Genomic DNA, 7,949 nt, shown 5'->3' on the forward strand with positions numbered 1-7,949 from the left:
GTGCATATTGTGTGTTGCTGTGAGTCCCTGTGTGCTGTAACTCAAGTTCTGTACTGGGAACATTCTGCTATACGACACTGTCAAAAATACAGCTGAATGTGGAGCATCATGCATTTCCCTCAGTCTTTTCTTTCTACCCACCTTACTTTATGTTTTTATGTATATTCCTAAACCAGCTTCTGAAATAGCTGGGAGTGTGGTCAGCATGTCTCACAGTAGCTGAAAAGAGAGCAGGGGAGAGACACGAGAAGACAGACATGGAGACGCCGGTCAGATATGAGGCATGTTGTTCTGTGGTTGCACATGCATATCAGTTACATATCCAGAAGTAATTTCAGGAAATCTATGAAATCCTGTTCATGCGCACTGGTAGTTGGCAGTGGTTTAATTCAACTAGCATAATTGTAATTATACTTCCTGCCAGGCTACTACACTTATACATAAGATTTTTAAGGGACTTTCCATTTGTTAAAATGCACAATCACTTTTAGTGACTGTAGAACTACTGCTGATTGGAGATTAACACGAAAAATTGTTTGAAATGATAATTAATGTTTGGCCTGAAAATGTGCTAAGAGCAGTGCAGAAACACAGGTTAGGGTCCACACTCTCTGGTGAAGGCTGAGGAGTGGCTGACCAAGCTTCATTTTATTACTACAGAGGAAATGTGACATTGGTATGCAAGTATATTAAACCTGTCTTGCGAGACATGGAACAGAATTCTCAATTTCCATGTGACTTTAATAATATGGGTGGCTTGATAGTTCTTCCAAAATCTCCAGCTTTTGTTATACAGTGCCTTCCTGTGGTAAGGATAAGCATAATTCATTTAACAAATGCTTAGTGCTTGAAATTAGAACAAAAACAAAGTTGTAGTCTGGTGAAATTCTGTCCTTTTACAAAATCTGCAAATGCATGTACAGAATGGACTGTTCCATTTTTATATATGGTAAATATAGAGTGCTTTAAGAATGGAGTTTACAAGATACTAACTGGTGGTCTTAAGCTTCCTGTACTTCCAAATATTAGTAGTTCCAGTGCAAATCTAGAACCAAAACTATGGAGCCACACATTTCAGTCGATATGTGATACTTGGGCTCATCAGACAATTGTGTACATTTGAATCAAACTATTTCATCAAACTGAAATGGTACAGAAGAGGAGCATCAGCAGTTTACGCGGTGTGAATACATCAGTTTAAACTCTTAAAGTTATCACAAGTTCATCATAATGCTACCATGCCAGAGGGGGATTCTCAAACAGGTTCAGCTTAATACAGGCTCTGTGTTTGCTTAAGAAAGTTATCTTCTGGCAGCCTAACAGTCCAATCAGGCTTAACTGGCATCACAAAGCTGTATGTAATGTAAGCAGTGAAATCAAATCAGTTTAAAGTTTCTAGGGGAATTATTAGGGATCTGGACCTATGTGTTTGTAAAGCTGCTTTTTAACCGGGTCCTTTCTTCTTAAGACTAGAGTGTTCAACAGCCACACCCCTTGCCCACATCTGAGACCACAGAGAATGCTGGCAGGATGCCCAAAGCCCTCTTTGTCTGGTTTTTGAGAGTTCAAGATTGAAGCATGCATCTAGGCCAGGATGAGGGTTTTAAACTGTAAACAGGAAAGTGTTTTAACAGTTTTAACTATATATCCAGCATCTGGAACAGTGAGTTCCTGCTGTTCATGCTCTGGTAACACTTGCCGTTGTTCTTAAATTGTATGTCTGTCTATGGTTATTTGTGCTTCTTGGCAAATGTCTAACTTGTAAAACACTAGGTCAGAGACCAAGAGCCACTTTATTTACGTTAAAGAGCCACAAAGATGGGGTGGGGGTGGCTTTTATAAATTGTTGACGGGGGGTGGGGGGGGGTGTAAAATGGACACAAATTAAGTATTATATCGCGATCGATCGATCACCAATGGTTGGCGAATTTGTAACACATTGAATCATATATGTAGATCAGAGATAAATAAACTAGATTTTTTTCAGCATGAGAAATCGGATGTATGGCATGTGAAGACAGTCAAATGCGTGTCTCATACATACAAGCGAACAGCACATTAAAAACACAAACACAAACTTAGATATAAACGTAAGTCGTGATATGTTTCAAGACTTTGTCACGGTTGGAGGAGGTGGCCACACACTACGAGCTGTTATGTATGCAACTGTTGTTTTCTATGGTGTTAATTTTGGGACAAATGTTTTGTTCATTTGAAAATGAGATATGAAACTGAAAGTTACAGTGTTGAGCCTGAACATCGAAAAATACCACAATCGATTCAAAATAAAAATAAGTGAAGCAAATGTTTTTTCAGTTTAAATACAATTTTGATTCAATTCTGTATTTATTTTGAATCAATTATTTTTTTTCAAGTTTCAGGTTGCTGTATATTTTGATATTTGAGGTTTAATGTATTTCAGATTTCAGACTTTTTTTTCAGATTCAGATCTTATTTTTTTGAGTTTCGGATCTTTTTTTTCACTTTCACATTTTTTTTTCAAGTTTCGAAGCTGTTTTTTTCAGTTTCAGATCTTCTTTTCAGTTCAGACTTTTGGCCCCGATCTAACGTGAGGGGCGTGGTATTAACAGATAGGGGCGTGGCCAAACGAGTGACAGCACAGCAAATCATTCCTGAGAGCCTTCCACAATGTTGCCTGATCAAAAAATGACAGGCTTTTACACTTTATATTGAAATAAATGCAGCAATGAAAGAGTCCTGTTAAGCGAGACTGGAAAGGATTTATGTTAATAACTTAGATACACTGTGATGATTGTTCAGACTAATGTTTCCAGCTTTGCACCCAGCACTTCGCGCTCGTCACTGTTTTGAACGCAGCGCGGTGACTCCATACGCCTGCCTCTGCTGACAGACATCTAAAGACTCTTGGGTGACTCTGCGTATCGGCCACTCGTTTAAAATCATCCCGACGAGCTCCGAATCACCATTTGTTGAAATGAAGATGGTTCATAACTTTTGTTTGAAAATTATGTTGAGTAAAATACTAGCCGACATCCAGCTAGACAGCGCTATATTACTAGTTCAGAATACTGTTTAGCGATAACTTCGAATTAAGATTATAGGAGGGTACGTGAATCTACAGTGGTAGGTTTATTATTATAGATGTATGGTTATCAGTGAATGTTCCTACACGCCATCAGCGTCATTTAAACCTCTGCGAGCGAGTGGCATCGCATTTAGTATCTGCAATTTTTAGTATATTTCGCTTTGTATTGGTTTCTATTGTTAGTCTAGATCAGGGGTGGCCAACCCGTCATAGACCAAGAGCCACTTTTCTTACTGTTTTACGGCAAAGAGCCACATCATACATGGGCGAGTGTAATCTGTTGAGCGGGAGGGGGGAGGGGAGGGGAGGGGGGAGGGGAGGGGAGGGGAGGGGAGGGGGGGGGGGTGGCGAGTGTAAATTATTAGCTGTGAAGACAGTCAAATGCGTGTTTTCCACTACGCCGGTTTTAAAAGTATTAGCGGCTCCCTAGGCTTGTAAACTAACCGCGCACCACGAAAATGTAGCAGTGTGTCGCCCCGTTTGTGCAGGTGAGCCCGCGGACCGGCTGGGGAGCCGCATAAAACCAGGCAAAGAGCCGCATGCGGCTTGTGAGCCGCGGGTTGGCCACCCCTGGTCTAGATTGTCAGCCGAGCGGCTCCCGACATAATCGTTAAACAGCATCCTGAACTCGTAGTTTGGAGCTGTCGGTTAGCTCCGAATCGTTCACCCAACATAAATTAACAAACAAAAAATATAAACCATCTTCATTTCCACGAATCCTACAAATGCGATGCCACTCGCTCACAGTGGTTTAAACGACGCTGATGGCGTGATGAACGTTCACTGATTAATAATCTGTAATAAATCTTTATTGTTTATGTTGTGACGTGGGGGTAAAGTGTTATTAATGGGAGGACACACTTGCTGAGAAGAGCATTTTATATAAGGGGTTTCACATTTAACATTAACTTAACTACGTTAATATAATAGAAGACACACGGACTTCAGCACAGCACGCACGGTCACAGATAGACTTCTTCTCCTGTCCCCACCAGCCAGGTCACATACACATCAAGTCAAATCGTACCGTTTGCCCTCTAAGCCCAACGTGAAATCATTTTGTTGTGCAGTAAAATGTCTCGGCACCAAACTACTAAGCATTTTTAGCCGATGGTCACCTGATAAACTAGTCGCTCTAGCCAGACCCGGCTGCAGAAACATTTTAAAGGGGGGGCATTGTATTTTTTCAGGGGGGCACATTTTTTTCAAAAAGCCTTTTATTTGCTTAAAATTGAACAGCGGCTCTATGGCGACTCCAGTGCTGAGAAACAACAATCTGTTAATAAAATCCCAAAATCTAAACAAACAAACAAAAACAATAGTGCAGTGCTTTGTTCATTCAATTAAATTAAAAGTCAAATATATGCAAAAACACATGCAGTGAGAAACATAAGCACTGATGTGAGAACACTGACTGAAGTAAACATTCATGCTAGGAGGGTTAACTACAACAGCTAGGGAGCACAAGGAGCAGAACAGATAACTGTTCTGCCTGCAAGAAACCTACGTTTGTGCATGTGAGGGAGGAGGTGTGGTGAGCAGAAAGAGGTTTACTCCACTTTTAGTAGAGTGGCAGACAGCGTTTGTGTAGTGTGTGAAACCTTCTTAAGACACTATCCTTCCATTCACTATCCTTCCATTCACTATCCTTCCATTCATTCCTAAATTTCTGAGTCAAGTCCTTCTCAAATGCCAACTGGATCAGATTGGCCTTGCGTTGATGAAGCATAGTTTGGCGATGCTCCGTGAAGACATTTTTAAGAGTGGAAAACGAATTTTCACAAGATGCAGTTCTGCTCCTTGTGCTCCCTAGCTGCTGTAGCTAACCCTCCTAGCATGAATGTTTACTCCAGTGTTGACTTCAACGCTTACGTTTCCAACTGAAATGAATGGTGCTGCTTCCTGTCCATTCTCATGTACTCCAGTGTCACTTGTTGTCCTCTTATTTGTTTGGAAATAAGTCAGAATATCCATGCCACACGAACAACGGTGAGCATAGCTGTTTCTCAAGTATGAACTTTAGTCAGTGACCCGCCCCAGGGTTGCCAACTCTCACGCATTGAGCGTGAGACACACGCATTTGACCGTTTTCACACGCTCTCACGCCACACTTCCGATATCTCACGCCGAAAAAAATATCCAGTTTATTTACCTCAGATCCACATATATGATTCAATACGTTACTAGTTTGCTAGCTCTGGCGCCATCCACCGGCGATATAACACTGAATACTGAATCTGTGTCCATTTTACTTTCGGTTAATTTTGGTTTAACAGATAGATTGCCTGGTTACGGGTGGATTCTGTCGGCCAATCGAAGATCGTGATTTGGATGAGGGGGCGGATCTTCGGCTTCATAATCTGCATGACGGAGTTGCTGGAAGTTGCCGGGAGGCGACGCGAGCATTTACTGCCTTTACGGTTGTGTGTGTGACTTTTGAGAAACTGTAGCTCATGATTCTCATGTGAGAGGTGAGGGTTTGTGTGATGGCTTTTGTCATGAATAGTGTTGTGAAAATCGCCACAATGGAGTAAGAACGTAGTAGCATGTGCACACTTATATAGACACCCATGCAGAGATGTTATATAAGAAACACCAGTATAGAGGCGGGCACCGTGTATGTATATTTGTTTGAGATTATCGTCGTAGATATATTTTCTTTATGTTAGTAAGGTGTGAGTCTTGCTTTGTTAAGTTAGTGTAGTATATTTTGTTATGTAGTATATTTTGTTATTTCAAAATATATTTTGTTTATTATATTTTTGTTTCTTTTCTTTGGTGCCGTCTACTGCTCCTTTCCTTGGTTGGTTTATGGTTAATCGTGTATTTTTGTACGTACGTGTCTGTTCAATGTTTTGCTGCGTAGAAAAGGCTTATACCCATTACCACTCTGCAGTAAAGAGTTTTCTTACGTATCCGTCTGGTTTTCGCGTTCTTCTTTAATTTCATCTTGTCCACTACGCACATGCTACTACCCCACACACCCCAAATCTAGACCCATGACATCGTGGGGTCGTAACAGACGTAATCTAGACTAACAATAGAAATCAATACAAAGCGAAATATACTAAAAATTGCACAAATACTAAATGCGATGCCACTCGCTCGCAGAGGTTTAAATGACGCTGATGGCGTGTAGGAACATTCACTGATAACCAGAGTTGTATAGTAACGAAGTAGAACTACTTCACTACTGTACTTAAGTACTAAAATGCTGTATCTGTACTTTACTGGAGTATTATTTTTTTTTTTAAGTACTCCTACTTCCACTTTTACTTCACTACATATTTTCCATCAGTTTAATACTTTTACTCCGATATATTTTTTTACGTGCTGTATAGTTACTGGTTACAATTATAAACATGTTAGCTGGCACTGTCACCGGGTCAAACGATCAGGCTGTCTTATGAGAAAACTGCACATGCTCCGATTGCATCTTGTTTACTCTGCTGTTGCCTTCACTGAACACTTGAGCTTCATAATCTAGGTTCACTTGACACGTCGTGACTGCCGCAAGGGTCCACGCAGCAAAAATGATGCAATTAAATGCCTTAATGGGCATTTAATGAGGGTAAACGCAGGGCAGTAGGCTCACCCTTAGAACCCGACGGATGGATTTTACGTCCAAAAAACACCTCGTTTTCTCAGCTAAATTAAGGCGAACTTGTACTTCTACATCAAACCTACGACGTAGCGGGACATAGGTTATCTGTTTTTTGTGTATGAAGTGTTAAGCCCAGTTTTTAAAGTTGCTACTTGTTTGTACATACAGAACACTTGTATTTGTGGTCTTTGACATTTTGATTTGTAAGTGATATATAAAAACAATTGATAATCAAACTTTGACGGCTTTCTTTAATTAATTCAAAACACAATACTTGTACTTTTTACTTTCATTACTTGAGTAATACATTTTAGAATAAACTACTTGCAATACTTAAGTACAAAAAATGCTGAATACTTCTGTACTTCTACTTAAGTAAAGTTTTTAAAGAACACTTCAACTTCTACTCAAGTCAATTTTTTGATAGAGTACTTGTACTTTTACTCAAGTATGGGTCTCTAATACTTTATACAACACTGCTGATAACCATACATCTATAATAATAAACCCTTTAAATTTAGTGCTGTCGTTAACGGTCTACCACTGTGGATTCACGTACCCTCCTATAATCTTAATTCGACGTTATCGCTAAACAGTATTCTGAACTAGTAATATAGAGCTGTCTAGCTGGATGTCGGCTAGTATTTCACTCAACATAATTTTCAAACAAAAGTTATGAACCATCTTCATTTCAACAAATGGTGATTCGGAGCTCGTCGGGATGATTTTAAACGAGTGGCCGATACGCAGAGTCACCCAAGAGTCTTTAGATGTCTGTCAGCAGAGGCAGGCGTATGGAGTCACCGCGCTGCGTTCAAAACAGTGACGAGCGCGAAGTGCTGGGTGCAAAGCTGGAAACATTAGTCTGAACAATCATCACAGTGTATCTAAGTTATTAACATAAATCCTTTCCAGTCTCGCTTAACAGGACTCTTTCATTGCTGCATTTATTTCAATATAAAGTGTAAAAGCCTGTCATTTTTTGATCAGGCAACATTGTGGAAGGCTCTCAGGAATGATTTGCTGTGCTGTCACTCGTTTGGCCACGCCCCTATCTGTTAATACCACGCCCCTCACGTTAGATCGGGGCCAAAAGTCTGAACTGAAAAGAAGATCTGAAACTGAAAAAAAAGTCTGAAATCTGAAATACATTAAACCTCAAATATCAAAATATACAGCAACCTGAAACTTGAAAAAAAAATTGATTCAAAATAAATACAGAATTGAATCAAAATTGTATTTAAACTGAAAAAACATTTGCTTCACTTATTTTTATTT

General features: G+C 39.9%; 1 long non-coding RNA gene across 1 annotated transcript; it reads left to right on the top strand.

Moving 5' to 3' along the window:
* Window positions 1-505: 505 nt before the first annotated feature.
* Window positions 506-6,265, top strand: LOC143482890 (uncharacterized). The gene is made up of 2 exons (XR_013122321.1): window positions 506-1,688; window positions 5,344-6,265. It is a non-coding gene; the product is annotated as an uncharacterized LOC143482890 (long non-coding RNA).
* Window positions 6,266-7,949: the final 1,684 nt, after the last annotated feature.

Source organism: Brachyhypopomus gauderio, chromosome 19, assembly GCF_052324685.1.
Source record: "Brachyhypopomus gauderio isolate BG-103 chromosome 19, BGAUD_0.2, whole genome shotgun sequence".
NCBI lineage: Eukaryota > Metazoa > Chordata > Actinopteri > Gymnotiformes > Hypopomidae > Brachyhypopomus > Brachyhypopomus gauderio.